Source organism: Topomyia yanbarensis, chromosome 3 (genome assembly GCF_030247195.1).
Source record: "Topomyia yanbarensis strain Yona2022 chromosome 3, ASM3024719v1, whole genome shotgun sequence".
NCBI lineage: Eukaryota > Metazoa > Arthropoda > Insecta > Diptera > Culicidae > Topomyia > Topomyia yanbarensis.
Window position 1 is genome coordinate 399,865,642 of NC_080672.1, and position 23,517 is coordinate 399,889,158.

At 33.1% G+C, this 23,517-nt stretch overlaps 1 protein-coding gene across 5 annotated transcripts in view; it reads right to left on the reverse strand.

Moving 5' to 3' along the window:
- LOC131693718 (rap guanine nucleotide exchange factor 4-like) overlaps positions 1 to 23,517 on the reverse strand; it is a 352,448-nt gene that overhangs the window by 303,464 nt on the left and 25,467 nt on the right. The window contains exon 1 of one of the 5 annotated variants that reach the window (XM_058981801.1): positions 17,307 to 17,965. The exons of the other annotated variants lie outside the window; for them this stretch is intronic. The gene's annotated coding sequence lies outside the window, so the exon portion shown is untranslated. Of the gene's footprint in view, positions 1 to 17,306; positions 17,966 to 23,517 lie in introns of those variants that run through there. 5 annotated transcript variants of the gene reach the window in all.

A 23,517-nucleotide genomic window follows, 5' to 3' on the forward strand; every position in this document is an offset into this window, starting at 1 on the left:
ACGAGCCAGTTCTTTTAGAACAGCTTATATACAGCTTATATACGGAAATAGATTGGAATCCATAGTCTCGAATACCTTAACTACAAACAATTTGTAGCAGCTCCTCAGGTAATATTGGCAACGGAAGAAGCTGCGTCAAGTACCTCAAATTCTACAGCCAGTACCATCATTGAGGAAGTTTACACACGTAAGGGCAAGAGCATGTAACAAACCACGATGATAATAAGGAAATGTAGAATAACTAGATCAACCCTGAAGATGCAGTTGGAATACCTATCTGTCTTTCAATTTCATTGCTTTCATTTCTCTTAGTCTTAAATTTGCCGAAGATAGCCAACAAAATCGATACAGTAGAATCTTGCGGCAATTAAAACATAGTAGCAATTTTTAATGTAGTACCATTTAAATTAGTTGATAAAGTTGAGTTAACACCAACTTTGGGTGATGCCGCAGAATAAATAATAGTGGTAAGACACCTGATCAAGACAATAGGGGCTGAACTGTTCCTCCGCTGTTACAAATCGCCTGCCAGTTTAAAAGCTTTAGAGTAAATTTCAATATTCTCTTTGTTTGAACATTATCTGCAACGGTTAACTTGTATGTCAAGCCGATATATTTATATAGATGGAAATAACTTTGACGTATGTTTCGTCCTTCATCACGGTGAAACACAATTTGATAAGCAAATGCGGATAAAATTTCATGAAACTCACACCAAAAAAATCTGAATTTTATCTTTGACGTAATTGCATTGACACAATTCAACAAACCGTACTTTACGAAATGACGGAACATTACCGTGTTCCATTTAATTTTACATGAAACATATACTTTACATGCACAATGACATAAAATTACACTTCCTACCATTCAGAACAAACGCAGTATGAGGAGTAAAATTACATGATTTACGAAATTAAACGTCATGTAAAATTAAAAACAAACGTAAAACTAAGTCATTTTTGATGCTCGTATATGTTAGGGTCAGGAGACGTAAATTTACACTATTTTTTCTAGGTGTGCAGTTTTTTGTGGTAATATTTGTCTACTCATTCCGATTTAGCGCCTTCCACACCTTGTGAACGTGCAGTCTAGAATGCCTTGCATTTTCTAGCACCATCAGGGATTGCATATTTATTTAGCCATTAAATACGTTAAAGTTTTGAATATTCATTTTTGTAACTAGAGGAAATTGTTACTTGTAAATTATTAACAAAAATCAAAATTAGTAATTCGTCGATGTACTACAGCCTTCCCTGTAATGGAGAACATATTTTTAGACTTTTTGACGGCTATCGTTTTAGTTTTAGAGTACTTTTCAGTAAGAGCGTTTCAAAAATACTTCCAGCTTCTAGTTACTCTCTCAAGTCGTCAGAATTAATACATTTATGCAATAATTTTAAGCTCCTTCCGAAACAAAATCCTGGCTACGGGCCACTAAGTAAGTGTCGGATTCTGATGAGACAAAGTTAAAACCGCAAATTCCATAATTAATTTAATTCTCGTTAGTTTGTTACTTTGAACTCGACTACTTCTTCATTTTTGTCACCATTTATCTCTACTTTGTGAGCGGGTACGTATACACGGCACTCCTTCGTAAGAATTTTGTCTCCAACAATGTCATTTGCTTGCCGTAGACTAGAAACCACAACTATAATCGTATCAGGGTGGACTTTTGAAAATTCCGTCTACGGTTGAGTATTGTTTCATTAGATCATTCGAAATCTTAAAAATGCTAAGAGCATTATCTTTGCGCCGACCGAGTTCAATGGATATAACTTCAAACAGTAAATCGGAGCTCGCCATCAGGTTAACCTTTTACAAAATATGTCATTTATGCACATCTAGGCCTCTAGACGTACAATGTAGAAACATAAAGAATTCTAAACGGAAGCCAGGAGTTTTGAAAAATGTATAAAGTAAAAGACGCATCACAGAAGCGTGGAACAGAAATGCACTTATGGTTACTCGATGTAGGGCTGGATGTTGTTGCACCAATCGACTCGCCGCCGATGGAGCACCAAAACAGCTACCAATTAATTCGGTAGCAAGCACAAAGGTATCTTTCCTTCGCATAAGCGAAAAATCTTGAGCAGCAAAATTGCAAAAACGTCGTTGTTATACCCGCACCAAGAATGTACAAAAAATCTTGAAGGTGCAAACGCACAGGGTCTCTATTGTTTCTTAAGGGCACACGATACTAGACTGGAAACACATTCGAACAATCCGAGCGTAACAATACGACGTGCACTTTATGTTGTTTATACGGATAAAGCTATTTACTTGGACTATACTGTGGAATTGTACTGGAACAACATTCCGCACATGATGAAATTGAATAAGGTGAAGTTTGAAATCAACAGTGAACATTTTCTCTTTCAACAATCGCCAATTCTCGCACATCACTGTGTACATAATTTCATTGTGGCCACTAAGCGCCAATCGATTTAAGTGAAACTTTCAGCATTTGTTTATGATGCACCAAACATCTGCGAATCCGAACACTATTCTGAGAAAACGTGGCGCATAATTTTTCCCCACCATGTAATAGGTGCTAAAACTTTATAAGTTATCATGGTTGATAATTGAGTATTGCATTAATATGATTAATCTCACTTTTTTGACAGTTCAGAGAGCTTGTTTACATAGAGTAACCAAATTGTCTAAAATCAAAATCAATCAGAAATCTATAGAAATTAAAAAAAAAATACTCCAGGAAACCTCAGTATCTTCTGAAATTCTCGTAAATTTTTTTGAAAGCTTCTCAAATCGTCTGAAATTTTGCGAAATCTTGCGAAAGCTGCTGAAATTTTAGGAAAAGATCTGAAGCATTTTGAAGCCTTTCAGATGATTCCGATCCTTCCAAAATCTTCTAAAATCTTCTGAAGTCTTTTGAGACATTCCGAAATCTTCTGAACATTTCCGAAATCATGAAAAATTAAATCTTTTGAATTCTTCTTAATTCCGCTGAAATCTGTACAAATCTTATGAAGTCTTTTGAAACATTTTTAATATTCTGAGATATTTCGAATCCCTTCAACAGATTCAAATCATTCTAAAATCTGCCATCTAACAATATTCTGAATTCGATTTAAAACTTCTGAAATTTGCTGGAATCTTATTAAATCGTTCAATATTTAGATCTTTCTGAAATCTTCAAAAACTTTCTGAATGATTTAGAAATCTGAAATCTTGATTTTTCCTAAAATCTTATGAAGTCTGTTTATGTATTTGAAGCCTTTCAGAGGATTCAGATCCTTCTAAAATCTTCAGGAATCTCAAAACCTTCCAAAATCCATCGATATCTTTTGAGACCGTCCGAAATGTTCTGAAAATATTTGAAATCTTCGATCAAGTTATATCATCTGAACTCGTCTCAAAAAGTTCAGAATTTGGATCATTTTGAAATCCTCTACGACTTGTACTTCTGCAATCATTGGGAATTTTTGGAAATCTTCTGAAAATCTTTTGAACTGCCTCACATAATTTTACAGCATCTTGAAATATTTTAAAAGTTCGAGAAGTTTTTCAGAACATATTCAGATCCTTTTAAAATTTTTTGAATCTTAAAATGTTTTAATATCTTTTGAAATCTTCTGAAATATACAAAAATTTTAGATTTTCTGAAATTTTTAGAAAACATTAGAAAATTTTGAAATCCTACAGATCTTTCTAAAATTTTCTGAGGCTTTAAAATCTTTAGATCTTTCGAAGTTTTCTGAAATACGTATACTTCCTGAAACTTTCTGAATTATTCCGAGAAATTTTAGGAAATCTTCCGAATCTTTCTAAAACCTTCTAAAATCTTCTAAACTCTTCATAAGTATTCTGAAATTTTCTGAAATCTTCCGAAATCTTCTGAAATCTTCCGAAATTTTCCGAAATCTTCTGAATTCTTCTGAAAACTTCTGAAATGTTCTGAATTGTTTTGAAATGTTCTGAAATCAAATGAAATAATTCAGAACAGCATTTTTAATTTTTTTTGGAGCGCTCTGAAATAATTCGGAAAGGCTTGAAATGTTTTCTGGCATCCTGAAACATTTCAAGGCGGATGCTGTTGTACTATTGGAGTTATTTTGATATTTTTAAGCTATAGGAGATATTTTTAAGTGCATTGAAATCTTACAAGACCTTTTTAGATCTTTTGGAATTTTTCGAAATCACTTGAAAATTTTTGAAATGTTTGAAATTTTCTGAGATCCTTTGAAATATTTTGAAACAGCTTAATTTTTTTTTGAAATATTTTGAAATCCTTGAAATTTCTTGAAGTTTTTTGAAACTATTTGAACTCTTTTGAAATAATTTGACATTTTAATGTCATCAAATATTTTAAATTTCCTGAAATATTTTGACACCCTATAGAGCGATCAGATCCTACTAAAATTTTCTAAAACCTAAAAATCTTCCAAATTTTTTTATAATCATCCTACATCTTCTGAAATTTTGAGAAATTCTAAAAAATCATGTGAAATTATTCAGAACATAAATCTTTCTGAAATCTTGTAAATTTTGCGGAATTGCTCGTTAAACTTCTGAAATCTTTTGAATTATTTTAAAATCTTTTGAAATATTGAGAAATCGCTTTGGATTTTTTAAAATATTTAGAAATCTGAAAATTCTTGATATATTCTGAAATATTTTGAAACCCTCCAGAGTATTAAGATCTATCTGATATCTAACGGTATCTTAATTTCTTCTAAAATTTTCTGAAATCTTCAGAAATCATTCAGACTTAAAAATTTATGAAATATTCAGAAATCTCTTGGACTTTCTTGAAATATTCTGACGACTTGACGAATTTCAAATCCTCTGGAATATTTTGAAAACCATTAGAGCATTTAAATCAATCTAAAACATTCCAGAATATTGGAATCTTCTAAAACCTTTTACTATTTCCTAAATTCTTCTGAAATCTTTTGAAGTATACTAAACATTATAAAAATTTTAAATAGGCCGACACCCTTTGAAATATTTCAGGCCCTCGTAAGATTTTCCTTTAGAGGATGCAGAATTTTCTAAAATCTTCTGAAATTTTCCGAAATTTTTCGAAATATTTTGAATTCTTCTGAAAACTTCTGAAATGTTCTGAATTGTTTTGAAATATTCTGAAGTCATATGAAATCAACTCCTTTTTTAATTTTTTTGGAAAGTTCTGAAATACTTCGAGATAATTTGAAATATTTTCCGGTGGCCTGAAACATTTCAAAAAAGATTTTGTTGTACTATTGAAGTTATTTTGATATTTTTATGCTATTGGAGGTATGCCTAAGTGCATTGAAATCTTACAAGACCTTTTTAGATCTTTTGGAATGTTTCGAAATAACTTGAAATCTTTTGAAATCATTTGAAATCTATTGAAAGAATTTGAATTTTTTTTTAAATCTTCCATTGATCTGAGATCCATTGAAATATTTTGAAACAATTTTTTGAAATATTTTGAAATTCCTTGAAATTTCTTGAAGCCTTTTGAAGATATTTGAACTCTTTTAATGTCTTCAAATATTTTAAATTTGCTGAAATATTTTGACACCCTTTAGAGCGATCAGATCTTTCTAAAATCTTCTTAAATCTAAAAATCTTCCAAAAACTTTAAAAATCATCCTAAATCTTCTAAAATCTTGAGAAATTGTGAAAAATCATGTGAAATTATTCAGAACATAAATCTTTCTGAAATCTTGTAAATCTTGCGGAATTATTCGTTAAAATTCTGAAATCTTTTGAATTATTTTAAATTCTTATGAAATATTGAGAAATCGCTTGGGATTTCTTGAAATATTTAGAGGCCTGAAAATTCTTGAAACATTCTGAAAGATTTTGAAACCTTTCAGTACATTCACATCTATCTCAAATCTAACAGTATCTTAATTTCTTCTAAAATTTTCTTAAATCTTCAGATATCTTCTGAAATAATTCAGACTTAGATCTTTCTGAATTCTTCTAAAACTTGCGGAATTGTACTAAAAATTTATGAAATATTCAGAAATCTCTTGAAATTTCTTGAAATATTCTGGCGAGTTGGCAAATTGTAAATTCTCTGGAATATTTTGAAAACCATTAGAGCATTTTGATCTATCTAAAACCTTCCAGAATGTTGGAATCTTCTAAAAACGTTTACAATTTCCTAAATTCTTATGAAATCTTTTGAAATATACTAAACATTATAAAAAAAATTTAAATATGCCGAATTGCCGATGCTCTTTGAAATATATCAGATCCCTCGAAATATTTTCCAGATATTCTAAAATTTTCTGGAGTCTTGAAATCTTCTGAAACATTCTGAATTATTCTAAATATTACTGATATCTTTTGAAATTTCAGGAAAACTTCTAAAATCTTCTGAAACCTTCTGAAATATTCAGATTTTTTTTTAATTTTTGTATTCTTTCGAAATATTTTAACACTTGCAGGCGCAAATCATTTTTTTAATTTTATATAAATTGTCTCAAAGCTTTAATACGTTACTGTGTTAATTTTGAGATGATTTTCGCAATGTTGTTTTAAAACATTGTGTATTTGAAAATCAAAGCTTCTGAGATATTTTGAATCCCATAAGTGTTTTATATATTTCTAAAATCTTTTGGAATGTTCAAATTTTCAAAAATCTGATGAAATCGTGAAACTTTCCGAAATTTTTTGACATATGCTGATATCTTAAAAAAAGATTTAAATTGTCTGACTTTAGATTTCTGCTAAAATCTTCTCAATATTTTTCAAAGGTTAGAAGTATAGTGAAATCTCTTAAAGTTTGTAAAAATAAGTTATTAATAATATATAAATATATTAATCCATCTGAAATCCGCACAAATCTTCTAAAGTTATATAATTTTTTTTTTTTGCTTCTGAAATCCGCGTATTCTTTTGTTTTTTTTCAAGCTTCATATATTGTCTGAAAATGATTTTGAATCTTCTAAAATCTTTTAAAAAAACTTCTATAATTTACTAAAATCTTTTGAAATTGATTATTTATTTTGAAATCATTAGAAAGCAGCTCATTTCTGCTGAGATATACAGAAATCTTTTACTTAGCATCTTCCCAAATAAGTTTTCTAATGTTTTAAAAATTTAATAGAAATTATTTGAAATCTTCTGAAACTTACTAAGTTCTTCTGATATCTCTTCAAAGCATCTCAAATCTTCTGAACCCTGCTTGAAAGTCCCCAATTATTTTTTCGATGAGCGTAAGCTATTTTTATGTAATATACCCTGAGTTCTATTATTCATCTTAATTGGGCCAGAAATATCATTGCTTTGCATTGAATCTAGTGCGTAACAGTCCAGTCTAAGCAAACAAAAAATGAAAGAATACGGTACAATTTGTCTCAGTTTAGATAGCTCCAATCAACATGACACAGCAGCCTACCTTCTATTTCAACAAATTAATATTATTTCTGCGATAGTCTCTCGACCGCTTTAAAGCACTAAGAAAAGGTAAATAAATTAACCCCAAATTCCACGAAACCGCGCTCGGATTACGTTACCGCTGTTGCACTTGTATCAATTATTCATTAGGTTGGAAATTTAAACCAATTTGTTTGTTTTTTCTCCTTTCTTTCTTCTGGCTACAATGCCTAATCTATTCGCCGCGGCAGCCCCGGCCCAAGGCGAGCAAATTACGCTTACTTCCTACGCGGCTTCCGCGTGCGTACCGCAGATTATCCGAAATACAACTTTTCCAGAATTTGCCTTACGACCGTAAGCCCCGTTTTAGCAGAATATTAAGGCAAAATATTTACATTCCGAACCGTAACAAAGCAAAGAGAAGTGCCCTTCCTTTTGCTACCACTCGGTATCAACCGATCCGTCAAAAAAAAAAATCCCGAAAAAAAGAACTGTGGCTACGAATGAGGTGATGATGCCGAAACACACACACACACACGCCGGAAAGAAAGTAAGTCATTTTTCCGTTACGTTCGCGTCAAGTTTTTACGTCACACGACCGGCGGCGGTGCGACCTTGGCATTACCTCGGTTGTGCCCGAATAAAAGCCTCCTCTCCCCGGGCTCAATCGGGACGATGCGCGATCGATGCCGTGAACAAGCCACCATCACCAAGGTATGCCTATGTAAAGCCAGATAAAAACGCAACGCAAAATAATGGCACGAAAAATCAGCAGCTTCTCTCGGGGCGGAATTGAGGAAATGAGCATAGGAAACAGAAGAAAAAAAGTGTAGAGGAAAAAGTATCGAAGAAGTTCTATTTAATTAATTTAATTAGGTACAGTTCGTATTGCGAAATCCGAGGTATTCACATCGCGAGAGAATCGTTCATATTGACTGATGGGAAGGTACAAGGGGAGGGACGATACAGGTGTAGCATCACAACTTCCAGAAACCATCAATGATTAGCATTTCTTTCAGAGCAATAACATTAAAGCCGGGCCTGGAAGTGTCTTTTCCTGTTTACTTTTATTGTTCTGGCGGTGGAGCTAAGTGAGATGCTTGGATAGTGAAAAAGATTAACTGGTTAATGATAGCGCAGTGGATCTTTTCCTTTCTTCAATCGTGAAGCGGAGACCACGGAGGTAAAGTTTATAGCTGTGGTTGACGGGCTTGTGGTACTCCGGGCGTGAACCCGGATATTCATGGTTGCAGTTATTAGAATTATCCTTAACTTCCGAAAGTATTATGGAGTCCGGATACAAATTAGCTCTGTTCGATGATTAAAGGAAATGGTTATGTATGTTTTACATCAATCTAACATAACCTCAAAATATGAGTTGGATGAACTTCGTTTATCAAATCTCAATGGTGAAGTTCATTCGTTGCATTCAAACCCACGTAGATTCTTTACCGACACAGTCAATCTCACTTTTCTTGACAGTTCACTAGTACTGTTTACATGGACTTCGAAAAAATTGGTAGACGACGAGATTCGCTCGAAGCACATCGTGAAGAATCCATGTAAACAGTATGAACGAACTGTCAAAAATTCATTTGTGACGTCAGCGTAAAGTATTCAATTAAATAAGCAAACAAACCACCGAGCACTGAGTACTTTAAGGTGACGTCACAAATGAACTCGAGTGCTCATTTTTGACAGTTCGCTACTACTGCTTACATGGACTTTCTTTGTGGTTTGCTTCGAGCGAATCGAATAGTCCACAAAATAAAAGCCCATATAAACAATAGTGGTAAACTGTCAAATAAGGGTAACTGTGTCAGTGAAGAACGTAATTATCAAACATGAAGTGCATTTATCAAAAGTTTAGTTGTGTTGTCAGCTTGTACAAATCAGTAATTGTGTTTAGCTTTACAAATGTTGTGGATTATTTAGACCCAGAAAATTTAGATGCCAAAATGAGAAACGTTTTATAGAAAATATCAATTGTAAAGTTCGCAGTAAGAGTTCGTTTACGTATGTACACAAGTAGTGTTTCTAATTTTGAGCTGGTACGTCAAGTACCTGATTCTGAGGAGACAAAGCGAAAACACAAATTCCATATTTTATTATTTTGACATAAAAATATCCAAATGCCGTAAAAATCTGAAACATGACAAGTCGGTATAGTTTAAATTTCTTGCGAATACTATGATGGTATTGAACTTGATTTATACTACAAACATTATAGAGTACATATAGCTAATTTAACCCTCAAAAGGCAAACTAAAATTGTGACTTCAAGAAGCACCGCTCTTAAGACCTTAAAATCGTTTTATCAGTGAGAGAAGCGAAAGACCGAAGCGCTCAATAGTTTGAATTTCCAATTACAAGTTCATTCGAACTATAGAACTGTAATTAGCCGGGCCTTTGAGACCCCTTGCCTTTTGGAGGGTTAAGAATTTGCACACTGATCAAGTTTTAGCCTCAGTCTATTTTCAACCATCAAAGGCATCGGTCACAATACCCAGTGTGCTCCTGCTTCTGTCCAAGCCAGTGCAAAGCGAACAGTTACTTGTGTGCATTGTCCGAACAACAAAGGATACCGTTATTTTTATTCTTGTGTTATCTATCAAGATGACTGAGTCTCATCAACAAAACGTGATTATTCGGCCTAACACAGTGGCCATTGACTTCAGATCTTTTCGCATAAGACCAAGTATTCGTGATGTGGAACATCTGCTGAAGGTGAAAATGCAGCTTCGGTTTTCGGATGTCACCTGCATACAGCTTGAGCACGTCAGGCATGCGGTGCTGATAACCTTCAACAAATTCGCTCAAGCGAAAAGATTCATTTCGCAGAACAACTTAAAACACGTGCTTATTTGTGACAACGCTGAAAACAAGATCCCTGTATACATGGATAATGGGAATATTGAAGTGAAATTACATGATTTATCTCCACTTACTTGCAAAGTGGCAATTAAAAGATTCATGTCGCATTATGGAGCAGTGGAATCTATTACGGAGGACACATGGAGAAACTACTTCCCAGGTATTTCAAATGGCGTCTTTGTGGTGAGAATGCGGGTAGACCAACCCATTCCCTCCTACCTTACCCTGCAGTACAACACAGAAGGGGGTGATACCATTATACAGCGAACTCTTTGTACATATCAAGGACAAACTAATACGTGCCAATTCTGTGAAGGAACGGAGCACTACGGACAACCCTGCCCAGAAACTGCTAAGGAAAGGTCAGTTGCAAAAAAAAAATGCCAACACCCAAGCCCCAATATCTTTACCTGAACCACAATCGGTTGCCAAATTTGTGGCTGCAGTTAAGGCAATAATGACAACTGCAAAAGCTTCAAACTTAACAACTAATACCACCAGTGAAGAAGCTACCACCAAGGATGGAGTGTTCACATTCGGGACCCGCAAGGGCAAGAAGCCAGAAAGAAGATCTGAACGCGAGTATCACGGCAGTAATCAAGATGATGATACCGACGTAAGCAACAACGAGACAAACATGGGTAACCACGAAGTTGGAGAAAGAAGGAACATCTTCCCGACGCGAAAAAAGATCTCCGCTCGCAATAGCAAGTTGCACGCACGGGATCATACGGGCTCAAAATAAAATTTATTGTTATTGTTATTGTTATTATTGAGCCGTGCCAAATAAATAATTAAAAAAAAAGTTTTAGCCTATGGGTTAGTTTATTCTCAAAATAAAAGTTGAATCTTGTTTGAAATAAGTCAATATTTATTCCGGTACATGCGTACTGTAACATTTAGTTTAGTTTTATTGGTGCTAAATCAGTTTTTATCTTTTGAAAAATATATTTCTCATATCACTACTTATTTTACGATCAGTATTTAGATTAGATTAGTTATTTGGGGCGATTTAGACGTTCGGCAATCTGTAAGAAGAGTCTGAGTCTTGCGAATTTTATGATATTATTAGGACTTCAAATTTAAAACACTAAATCGGAAACTTGTGCTTTCAAATGTTGAACTACAAATTTGGGACTTCAAAATTGATATTTCGAATCTATGATTACAAATTTGGAACTCCAAATTCGTAACTCAAGTCTAGGACAATAAATTTGGGACTTCAAATTTGTGTTTACAAATCTGGGACTTTCAGTTAGAGATTTCAAATTTGGCATTTTAAGTTCGGGGACATTTGGCATTGGAGGACTACAAATTGGGGGACTTCAAATTTTGGGACTTCAAATTTTGGGACTTCAAATTTAGGGGCTTCAAATTTGGAGGCTTCAAATTTGGAGACTTCAAATTTGGGGACTTTAAATTTAGGAACTTTAGATTTGGGAACTTTAAATTTGGGAACTTTAAATTTGAGAACCTTAAATTTGGGAATTTTAAATTTGAGAACCTAAAATTTGGGAACTTAAAATTTGGAACTTTAAATTTGCGAACTTTGAATTTGCGAACTTTAAATTTGGGAACTTTAAATTTTGGAACTTTAAATTGGGAACTTTAAATTTAGGAACTTTAAATTTAGGAACTTCAAAAATTTGGGAACTTTAAATTTGGCAACTTTAAATTTGGGAACTTTAAATATGGGAACTTTAAATTTGGGAACTTTAAATTTGGGAACTTTAAATTTGGGAACTTTAAATTTGGGAACTTTAAAATTAGGAACTTTAAATTTGAGAACTTTAAATTTGGGAACTTCAAATTTGGGAACTTTAAATTTGGCAACTTTAAATTGGGGAACTTAAAATTTGCGAACTTTAAATTTGGGAACTTAAAATTTAGGAACTTAAAATTTTGGAACTTTAAATTTGGAAACTTTAAATTTGGAAACTTTAAATTTGGAAATTTTAAATTTAGGACCTTTAAATTTGGGAACTTTAAATTTGAAAACTTTAAATTTGGGAACTTTAAATTTGGGAACTTTGAATTTGTGAACTTCAAATTTGGCAACTTTAAATTTGGTAACTTTAAATTTTAGAACTTTAAATTCGGGAACATTAAATTTGAGAACTTTAAATTTGAAAACTTTAAATTTGGGAACTTTCAATTTGTAAACTTTAAATTTTGGAACTTTAAATTTGACAACTTTAAATTTGGGAACTTTAAATTTGGCAACTTTAAATTTGGCAACTTTAAATTTGGCAACTTTAAATTGACAACTTTAAATTTGTGAACATTAAATTTGGGAACTTCAAAATTGGAAACATTAAAATTGAGAACTTTAGAATTGAGAACTTTAAGTTTGGGAACATTAAATTTTAGAACTTTAAATTTGGGAACTTTAAATTTGGGAATTTTAAATTTTAGAACATTAAATTTGGGAACAATAAATTTGGGGACTTTGAATTTTGAAAATTTTAGATTTAGAAAATTTAAATTTGGAAACTTTAAATTTGGGAACCTTAAATTTGGGAAACTTAAATTTGGGAACTTTAAATTTGGCAACTTTAAATTTGAGAACTTTAAATTTGGGAACTTCAAATTTGGGAACTTTAAATTTGGGAACTTTAAATTTGGGAACTTTAAATTTAGGAACTTTAGATTTGGGAACTTTAGATTTGGGAACTTTAGATTTGGGAACTTAAAATTTGGAAACTTTAAATTTGGGAACTTTAAATTTGCGAGCTTTAAATTTGGAAACTTTAAATTTGGAAATTTTAATTTAGGAGCTTTAAATTTGGGAACTTTAAATTTGGAAACTTTAAATTTGGGAACTTTAAATTTGGTAACTTTAAATTTGGGAACTTTGAATTTGCGAACTTCAAATTTGGCAACTTTAAATTTGGTAACTTTAAATTTTAGAACTTTAAATTCGGGAACATTAAATTTGTGAACTTTAAATTTGAAAACTTTAAATTTGGGAACTTTCAATTTGTAAACTTTAAATTTTGGAACTTTAAATTTGACAACTTTAAATTTGGGAACTTTAAATTTGGCAACTTTAAATTGACAACTTTAAATTTGGGAACATTAAATTTGGGAACTTCAAAATGGGAAACATTAAAATTGAGAACATTAGAATAGGGAACTTTAAGTTTGGGAGCATTAAATTTTGGAACTTTAAATTTAAGAACTTTAAATTTGGAAACTTTAAATTTGAAATTTTTAAATTTGGAAACTTTAAATTTCGGAACATTAAAAATTTGGGAATTTTAAATTTGGGAACTTCAAATTTGGGAACTTAAAATTTGGGAACTTAAAATTTGGGAACTTCAAACTTTGGAACTTCAAATTTGGAGACTTCAAATTTGAGAACTTCAAACTTGGGAACTTCAAATTTGGGGACTTCAAAGTTTGGGTACTTCAAAGTTTGGGTACTTTAAAGTTTGGGGACTTCAAAGTTTGGGGACTTCAATGTTTGGGGACTTCAAAGATTGGGGACTTCAAATTTGGGTACTTCAAATTTGGGAACTTCAAATTTGAGGACTTCAAATTTGGGGACTTCAAATTTGGGTACATCGAATTTGGGGACTTCAAATTTGGGAACTTCAAATTTGGGAGCTTTAAATTTGGGAGCTTTAAATTTGGGGACTTCAAATTTGAAGACTTCAAATTTGAAGACTTCAAATTTGGAGACTTCAAATTTGGAGGCTTCAAATTAGGGGACATCGAATTTGGGGACTTCAAATTTGGGAACTTTAAATTTGGGGACTTCAAATTTGGGGACTTCAAATTTGGAGACTTCAAATTTGGAGACTTCAAATTTGGAGACTTCAAATTTGGAAACTTCAAATTTGGAGACTTCAAATTTGGATACTTCAAATTTGGGTACTTCAAATTTGGGGACTTCAAATTTGGGGATTTCGAATTTGGTGACTTCAAATTTGGGCACTTTAAATTTGGGGACTTCAAATTTGGGACTTCAAATATTTGTTATCAAAATGGGGCTCCAAATTTTAACCATTGAATTTGAGACTTCTAATTTGGGACTTCAAATTTGGAAAATCAAATTTGGGATCGTAGCATTATATGGGGGAGGGGGGAGTATTGTAATTTGTGATGATGTGTGACGACAGGGGGGTAGGGGCCCATGTCATGCTACGCAGCTTTTTCAAAGGGGAATAACTAACATCGCTTTTTATTTAATTTTTTTAAATTTTACGGAGACAAGGGGGGGGGGGGGAGAATTACCGTCAAGCTACGTAATTACCAGGGGGTATTTAGAGGTTTGTGACGAAATGCTACGATGGGGGAGGGGGTTAAAAATCACTCAAAAAATGCTACGTCATTTATGGATCGTCCCTTTGGAGCTTCAAATTTATAACTTCAAAGTTGGGACTTCAAATTTATGTGTACAATTTTGGAATTTCTTAACTTAAAAATTGGGACCTCAAATTAGGGACACGAAATTTGGGCTTTCAAATTTAAGTCTTCAAATTTGGGACACCCAATTTAGTACTTCAGAATTGGGACTTGAAATTTGAAACCCCGAATTTGAAATATCAGATTCGGAACTTCAGCTTTCGAATCTCATAACTGAAGTTTTCAATTTTGGACTTTTGATTCGGGACAAAAAAGTTAACTACAAACTCTGTTCTGCAAATTTGAGACTTAAACTTTGGGACTTCAATATTAAAATTTGAAATTTAAAATTTGGCATATCAAATTTTGGATTTCAAAATAAGTAGTTCAAATTTGGGAGTACAATTTTCCGACTTTAAATGAGGAACTTCAATTTTGAGATTTCACATTTGAGGCTACGAAATTGGAACAACAAATCTGCGACTACACAGTTTGAAGGTAGAACTTTAAATTGATGACAAAGGGTTTCAAAATACGCGTATCTGTCTTAGTTTCAAGAGACTGGTGTTAAATAGTATGTCAAAAAAGCCTTTACTGAAGTTAAGTGAAACGTTTTTTACAATTTAAATGTTCCGTATGGAAAATCAATTGAACAATGATTTCAAATTTGTTACCATCCAACAGTTAAATACCTATTCACATTTGCAATCTCGCACAGTGAAAACATCAAATGTAAACCATCTCGAAACTGACATTACCCATAACTGAATATTTTTTTAAAAAATTTCATAAAATTGATTTAAAAAAATCTATTTTTGAAATATTAAGTGCTTATATCTTCTGAACAATAAAAGTTAGAGCTTTGATGTGTTAGAAGAAAATGTTCGTCTTCAAAAACTCTGAAAAACATCTGAAAGGTAGGTTGGAAAAAAATGAAAACTGAAAAAGTTTTATTAAAAATTTGGTTTTTTTTTCAAGAATTGACTCTTTGTAATATGTTTATACTACTTTCACGGCGAACAATATAAAAAATGTAGTTTTGTTTTAATGATAAAATATTGCACTTTACAATACTTTTCTATTGTTTTAAATAGTGGGTAGGGTGGCTCTAAATTTTTTTAAATCAGAAAATTATCTTTTTAATGGTTCGAGATAAAGCTTCGCTGTCTTCCAGAAAATTGAAGAAAATGAAATTTTAAAAAACTTTGGCGAAGACAGTGAAACTCTATGTCGTGTACTTTTCACTTTACAAGAAATTTACCAAAAAAATTAGGATGTTTCTTAAAAAATGGTTTTCTTTGTATAACTTTTGCAGTTTTTTCATTAAGATCGCTTTAGAAATCTTTCAGATATTTTTAAGGAGAACAATTTGTCTTAATATATTGAACCTCTAGCTTCACTCGTTAGAAAGTTATATATATATATATACTTTTTACTAAAAATAAACTATTTTTTGAGTAAACATCGCAAGATATAAAAAATATCGTATTTGCCATTCTTTGGTGATCTATACTACAAAGCATGCTATTTCATATGTTCAGTGTCCGAATCGAAGATAATTCTATTTGAAAAAGTTATATTTTTTATATAAAAGTTTTTCTAACTTTAAAACGAAAAAAGTTTAGTAGTTGGCGTTTTAAAGCAAATTATGCGCCCTTAAATAATCTACAAGTTGGCTAAAGGGTACTTGAGCGTAAAATAAAAACTTCAAAAGTTATAGAAATCAAACCGTTTTTTAAGGAACACCCTAAAGCTTACACTTGAATTTCTCCTACAATGGAAAGTATAAAAGCTTGAGCTTGCATGTCTTCAGAAAATTTGTCTAAAATGTGTTGCTCTATACTCTATGACAGTTAAGCTCTATCTTAAACCGTTAAAAAGTTCTATTTTAAAGATAGCTAAATTTAGAACCACCCTAGAATCGGTTTAAACAAAAAGAAGGGCCTTGCAAAGTACAACAACTTTGACAAACATATTGTAAGGCTTTATATTTAATTTTAGCAAAAAGTTAAAATTACTGCTAAATTCGCATCCTGGACCACTGTGCATTGTCGGTCCCGTAGTCTGTGTATACATACGTTTCATGCCCATCTGTTAGTATGTGCTTGACCATTCCAGGAATTAAACTGAGTTCAGCATTTTGGAATTAACATACTGCACCATGAGTTAAGGTGCAAATGCCAAAAAAGATGGTTTTAAATAGCTTACTTTATTTTATTTACCTGACTTTAAATGTTCTTCATTCGTCACGTAGTACAAATAGCAAGAAACCAAAAAAAGAATTAAGACGATGATGATAGTGACATGTACGACAACGTGAAATAAACACTTCAAAATCTTCTCACGTCATAGCAATTTGCATACGCAAGATCCGGCGTACACTTACTAATATTTGTCCATACTTTTTATTGACGTCTAAATATGTAAAAAGAAACGAACGGCTCTTTGAATCAAACAATCTACGATAACTTTAGAGTTTATTTTCGAAATGTTGATCTAGAACAGGATTGTTCAATCTAGATAGGAATTGAAGTCCGACATCGACTTGCAGCATTTGTACATTATTGGGACCCTGACCACGAAACAGAAATCCAATCAGAGATCCGTCCTCATCCCAAAGTGTTTTTAATGGCGCATACCCTCGTATACTTAACAAAATAGCACTATTCCACCCCAATTGGCTTTCAAATGATTCAATCCAATGGTCGTAAACTGTGAACAATAAAGATTAAAAAATAACTTACGAATGACTCGTTCGGTGTTGGCCAGTTATTTGCTGTTTACGTCTAGAACAATCGTATCACTGCCGTTTATGGTATTTCTCAGGTACACTCCAAACACAGAAACCTCGAACACCTCAGCAAACAACTCTAACTGAACTCCGATAGACATACAATCAAGCCACTCAAGTCAAACGTTTGTTAAAGTGTCAACCGCACATATGCTCCGATCTAACACAGCACAGTATGGAAAAACGATCACGCCGAACAATGAACAATTTCAACTCACTTGAACCTAATTCCACTTCCATCCGGGCTGCCTAATCTGTTTTCCAAACAAACCCAGAAACAACAAACGTCGTACACTTTCCACAAGCAAACATCATAAAAACAGGCACACACTTGCCCGCAATACAGCGCCTTCAATCACTCGATTCAGTAGCAGCACTAGAAAATTCACTTTCGTTTCACACTAACCATGCCCAATTTTGAATATTTAGTAGGTGCATAGTTATCAATTACAGCTGATGACTCGTCACCCGAGTACGGTCGATCAAGTGAACGCGTTACCAACAAGTACGCGCCATGAACGGTTACCGATTGTGTACGCGAAACCAGACACGTTGTCCCACACACGCGCACGTACTGCGTATCTACTACACCTCATGACAACCAAGCATCCGACAGTGAACTGATCGCGCGTAAAGTTGCGCGACACACCCGAAGATCCCGAGCTTAGGTAGCTGAGCTGGTTGGCCCCAGCCAGCCGATATTGATGTTGACTGCGACGGCGTCGTTTTGACGAGACGCAGATCCCCACCCCGCCAACGCACGCTGAGCGCGCAGCGAATACAGGGAAGAGAGTGTAAACAATGCTGCTTGTTTTCAGATAACTCTATGATGATGATGATGATGATAATGATGATGATAATTGTGTTACTGGAGCCTTAGCCGAGTGAGCTCATCAGCAACGAGAGAGAGAGAGAGAATGAGTTCACCGTGAATCTATAACGAGGTTGACTTTCGGAGAGTAACGAGTTCGATACCGGACCCACCTTGATTGGCGCTGGCTTCCGCGATTGCTTGCCTGGACTGTGCTGCGTTGGCCGATAAGTATCGGTTTTGCCCTCTCTGCTCGTTCACCGCAAAGTGGTGGATACAATTTACGATTTGATCCACGTGGGAATGATCACCGCCGACTGGAAGAAGGAAGTTGGCAGCTGCACACAGTGGGAAGCTGGTTGTTTATTTGGGAATGGAATGTGCCGTAGAATGAAGAACCGGCCCCGGATTTTATGAATGAAAATGTTGGGCTGCTTCTGAGCTGGTTCTTTGTTATCGGTTGTTTATGTTGGTGTTATAAATATGCCTTTGCATGACAATGGAAATCAACAGATTAATTAGTACAAAGAACCGAATAAGAAAACGAAATGATTTCAACCGGAAAAAGCCTTACAAATGAATACACTTAAACATGTTCTATTTAACAAAATTTAAGCTTGTTAGTTAATTTGTAAATGTTTAGTTTTTGTCAACGTCGTAGAATTTCTTACCGCATTTATATAAATCAACGGATTAACGTGATAAGTTTGGGTACAAAAAATATAATGAGAAATTAAAGTGTTTCCAACTATCAATGCTATACAAAAGAACGAACTACAACAAACCATTCTTGACGATTCAAAAATCAGAAAAAATGGCTTGATTGGCCTTTTTCCCTAGTTATTTTGAGATTGACCCCTTGTCATGTTGTCCGTTGTTTTCTTGATTAGAAGAGAAAGGAATTGTCATCAGGAAGGTAGTGCATCGAAAATGACAGTCACAGCGCTTACTCTAGTATGTTCATCTGCTGATTCATTACCAATACCAGAATGATCGGTAGACAGCATTCGAAATGCTGAGTTCTTCGGTTTGATTACGACATATATAACTAGTTTCACTCTCAAATCTGCCAAAACAAGAGTTCTTTCATGGTGAGCTGACTGTCAAAACAAAAATTGTTTCTTTTAATGCAAGTTCCCCATTGCACGCAACTTATAATCCTGGCGATTACCGCTTGGAATACCATGCAGCATCTGCCAAGCGAATGGGTTTGGTCTAATCTCATTTCACGACAGTAGACACCAGCATTGCACAATGGTCCAGATTGCAAATTTAGCAGGAATTTTGAGATTTAACTAAAACTAAACAACTTAGCCTTACTAAGTCTCTGGAGAAGTTTTCGTAGTTTGTGAGCACCTGCTTTTTGTTAAAACAACAGTTGGGGTGGTTCTAATTTTGCCAAGATAAAAAAATTAACTTTTTAATCATTCAAGCTAGAGCCAAACGACTTTCAGCGAATTTGTAGAAGGACAAATTTTGGAAAAGTTTGCTGAAGACATGTATGTTCTATCTGTCATACTTTTCATTTTACAGAAAATATAAAATCGTAAGTTAGGGTTTTTCTTAGAAAAAAACGTTTTTTTCAAACAACTTTTGCGCAATTGATTTGAAACTGAAGAAGTCTTCAAACAACTTTAAGATTGTTTAAAGGCGAATAATATGTTTCATGGTGCCACACATCTAACTATTTTCGTTAAAAGATATGAACACTTTTTCGCCAAAAATGATTTTTTTGTATAATAATATCACTCATTAGGGCAAACAAAAGATAATTCATTTTCAACCATAAAAAGGTAATAATTAGATTTATAATTGAGCAAAAAATGGAGGAAACTATAGATTTTTTAAATTTCATAAAACTGATTTAACAAATATAGTCTTGATATATTAAGTGCTTATATCTTTTGAATAATAGAAGCTAGAGTTTTAGTGTGTTAGAAGAAAAAAAACTCTTCAAAAACTCAGTAAAACATCTAAGGGATAGGTTGGAAAAAAATGAAAACTGAAAAATTTATATTAATAATTTGGTTTTTCAGGAATTGACCCTTTGTAATATGTTTGAATTACTTTCACGGTGGACAATATAAAAAATATGGTTTCGTTTTTATGATATTTTTTGGTGATATATACTAAAAAGCATGCTATTTAATATGACAGCGACGGTATTTAATGTTAAGTGCCCTAATCGAAGATAATGCTACTTGAGTTTTGTTTGTTATGTAAAAGTTATTATAACTTTGAAACGACAAAAGTTTAGTAGTTGGTGTTTTAAAGCAAATTATGCGCCCTAACATAATCTTCCAGTTGCCCAAAGGGTACTTTAGTGTAAAATAAAAACTACAAAAGTTATAGATATAAAACCGTTTTTTAAGAAACACCCAAAAGCATACATTTGGTTTTCTTATGCAATCAAAAGTATAAAGGCTACAGCTTGCAGGTTGATAGCAATTTTGTCTAAAATGGCCTGCTCTACAACTTCATCGAATACAATAAAGCTCTATCTCGAACCGTTAAAATGTTCAATTTAAAGTATTACATAAATTAGAACCACTCTTGCATCCGTTAAAACAAAAAGAAGGGCCGTGCAATATGTACAATAACTTTGCCAAACAGTGTAAGGCTAAGTCATTTAATTTTAGCAAAAAAATTAAAGGGTTGTGTACAGGACACGACCACGGTGACATTAAAAATGTAGCTTTTTTTAAGAGCGTGCAAATGAATTTTATCTATCACACATATCGACTCACGTTCTTGTGCACTCGCCTGTTTTCATATGTTACAATTTGCTATATACCCTCCCCATCAAAACATAATTTATTGAAGGTCTTTTAACGGTAATCTATTAATTAATCAAGTATCTCACTAGGTGATTGGCATTATTTGGCTGATCCATCTAGTAAAAATAGGCTGGTCTGTCCAGAAAATATATTCAAAAGAAAAGTTCCATATTGAGAGCTGTGATGAGGAAGCCCACGCCCGCCAACGGAAATATACAGATTCTCCATGAAATATGAAATTTCATTTTCCATTTAAATTTTCAATGGTGTACTAATGAACTTCAGTAAACAATCTTAAGTTTAAGTATTTCTTGATCGATTAGTGGTGGAAAAAATGAAATTATTTGATAAATTACATTGTTATGCAACGTTCGCACTACCAGTTAAAACGGGTTTTTATGCTATCTTGGTGACATTTTTCTTGTTGCTAATTATTAAAACGTGTTATAACTCTGTAGTGTAAACATTGTATTATTAAACCAATTCTGCAGCGTTTTATGTTATACTAGCTAATACCCATCGCGGGTTGCTGCGATTTTCAACGAAATAGGAGGAAAACACAATTTGTTCCGAAGCGCCATCTGGCGGGCAGATAATCCCCAACCAATAGCACACAAACACGCCCCATACCAAATACCTACTGTGTGCAAATTTTTACGGAAATCGGTTAAGCCGTTTGGGAGTCTTTAAATCATATACATACAAACTTTGATTTTTATATATATAGATAGATAGATAGATAGATAGAAAGATAGATAGATAGATTGATAGATAGATAGATAGATAGATAGATAGATAGATAGATAGATAGATAGATAGATAGATAGATAGATAGATAGATAGATAGATAGATAGATAGATAGATAGATAGATAGATAGATAGATAGATAGATAGATAGATAGATAGATAGATAGATAGATAGATAGATAGATAGATAGATAGATAGATAGATAGATAGATAGATAGATAGATAGATAGATAGATAGATAGATAGATAGATAGATAGATAGATAGATAGATAGATAGATAGATAGATAGATAGATAGATAGATAGATAGATAGATAGATAGATAGATAGATAGATAGATAGATAGATAGATAGGTGTTTTATGTGGTAATGGGACTGACATAATTATATCTTCAGTACAGCGGTTTGTTTCATAATTTAAAACAGATTTATTTTAAAATTTAAATTAGTATATCCAACCGTTCTATTTGTTGTATACTTTAAAACGCAATTAGAACTGTGTTTTAAATACATAGGGTAGGACAGATATTCTGACTGGATAAACTGGGAAAACAATTTTAAGTCCAGTAACGCTTAAGACATGGCTTGAACTTGAATCGAAAAAGAACACCCGCTTCAACTGCTGCTGGGACGGTAAGTTCTGTTTTAAAATTTTCCGTTGTGTGCAGTACAAAACAAAAGTGTTTGAAATTAGAAAACAAAAAGTTCTGCTGGGAATGTGATTGTTTCCGATGCAATTACACTCAGATTTTTCACGCAGGGGATACAGGCCGTGTAAATGAAAACCGCGTAAATTTAAAAAAAAACGCGTTAATGAAAACCGCGTAATTTTCAAAATCCGCGTGAAAAAACTACAAGGGGCAGCCCTATGGGGTTGCACGAGCTGTAGACGTAGGACTATACTACTTAAAGTAAAATATTAATTTTCTTAGTACATTTATAGTAATAATAAATCAAACATATTTCTTACGTATGGTTTAATCACAACCAATCAACATCGAATATTACATATTGAACCAAACCTTCTTGGTTATCAGGTCAAATCATTTGTAGTAGGTGATCGAATCCAATTAAACTTATTTAAGAAGATCTGACGAAAGAAGATAGAAAACTGTGACCGAACTAATATCTGGAACTAAATCTTTATAGCACAAGATTAGCTTGTAAAAACTTTTCGATTATATGTGGTCAATAACCCGGACCAGTGAAGCAAAATCAAATTTTAGACAATATAATCACATTTCATGTATAGACCAAGCATTCTAGTTATATTTTGCCATTATTATAACTTTCCTAAAGTACGCATACAAATATAGCGAATGCAGTGGTCTTAATCATATATCGAAACTATAAATATACAAAAATCGGAAACAATTTTATATATGCACAAGATGCGTTTTTGCAACGGTTTTTCAAGTGGCAGTGTATTCATTCATAAATAGGCTTTGTAGTATGTACCTATTAGTAGAATCAAAGTACTATAGGCTGAGTGGAAATTAATCACGTGATGGGGAAATGAATCAATGAATTGAACGAACGTAAATAATAAACTTTCATTGTGCAATTTAGTAACAAATTAGATCTATCTACATATACATTCGCCTCATACATTAAACTCAAGCGCACAAAGCAAAATGAATCAACGCTGATGATGATGGGTAGAGCGAAAGAGACAACTAATACCACGACACTATGTTAACCGTGTTTGCAAATGGAGCTCGCATGTAAAAACTATTTTGTGTACGAATAATTATACATAAAAATGTGCTGGAAACGAGCACAACACAAAAGATAGCATACGGACAAGCTCATTCGCACTCACTGGGT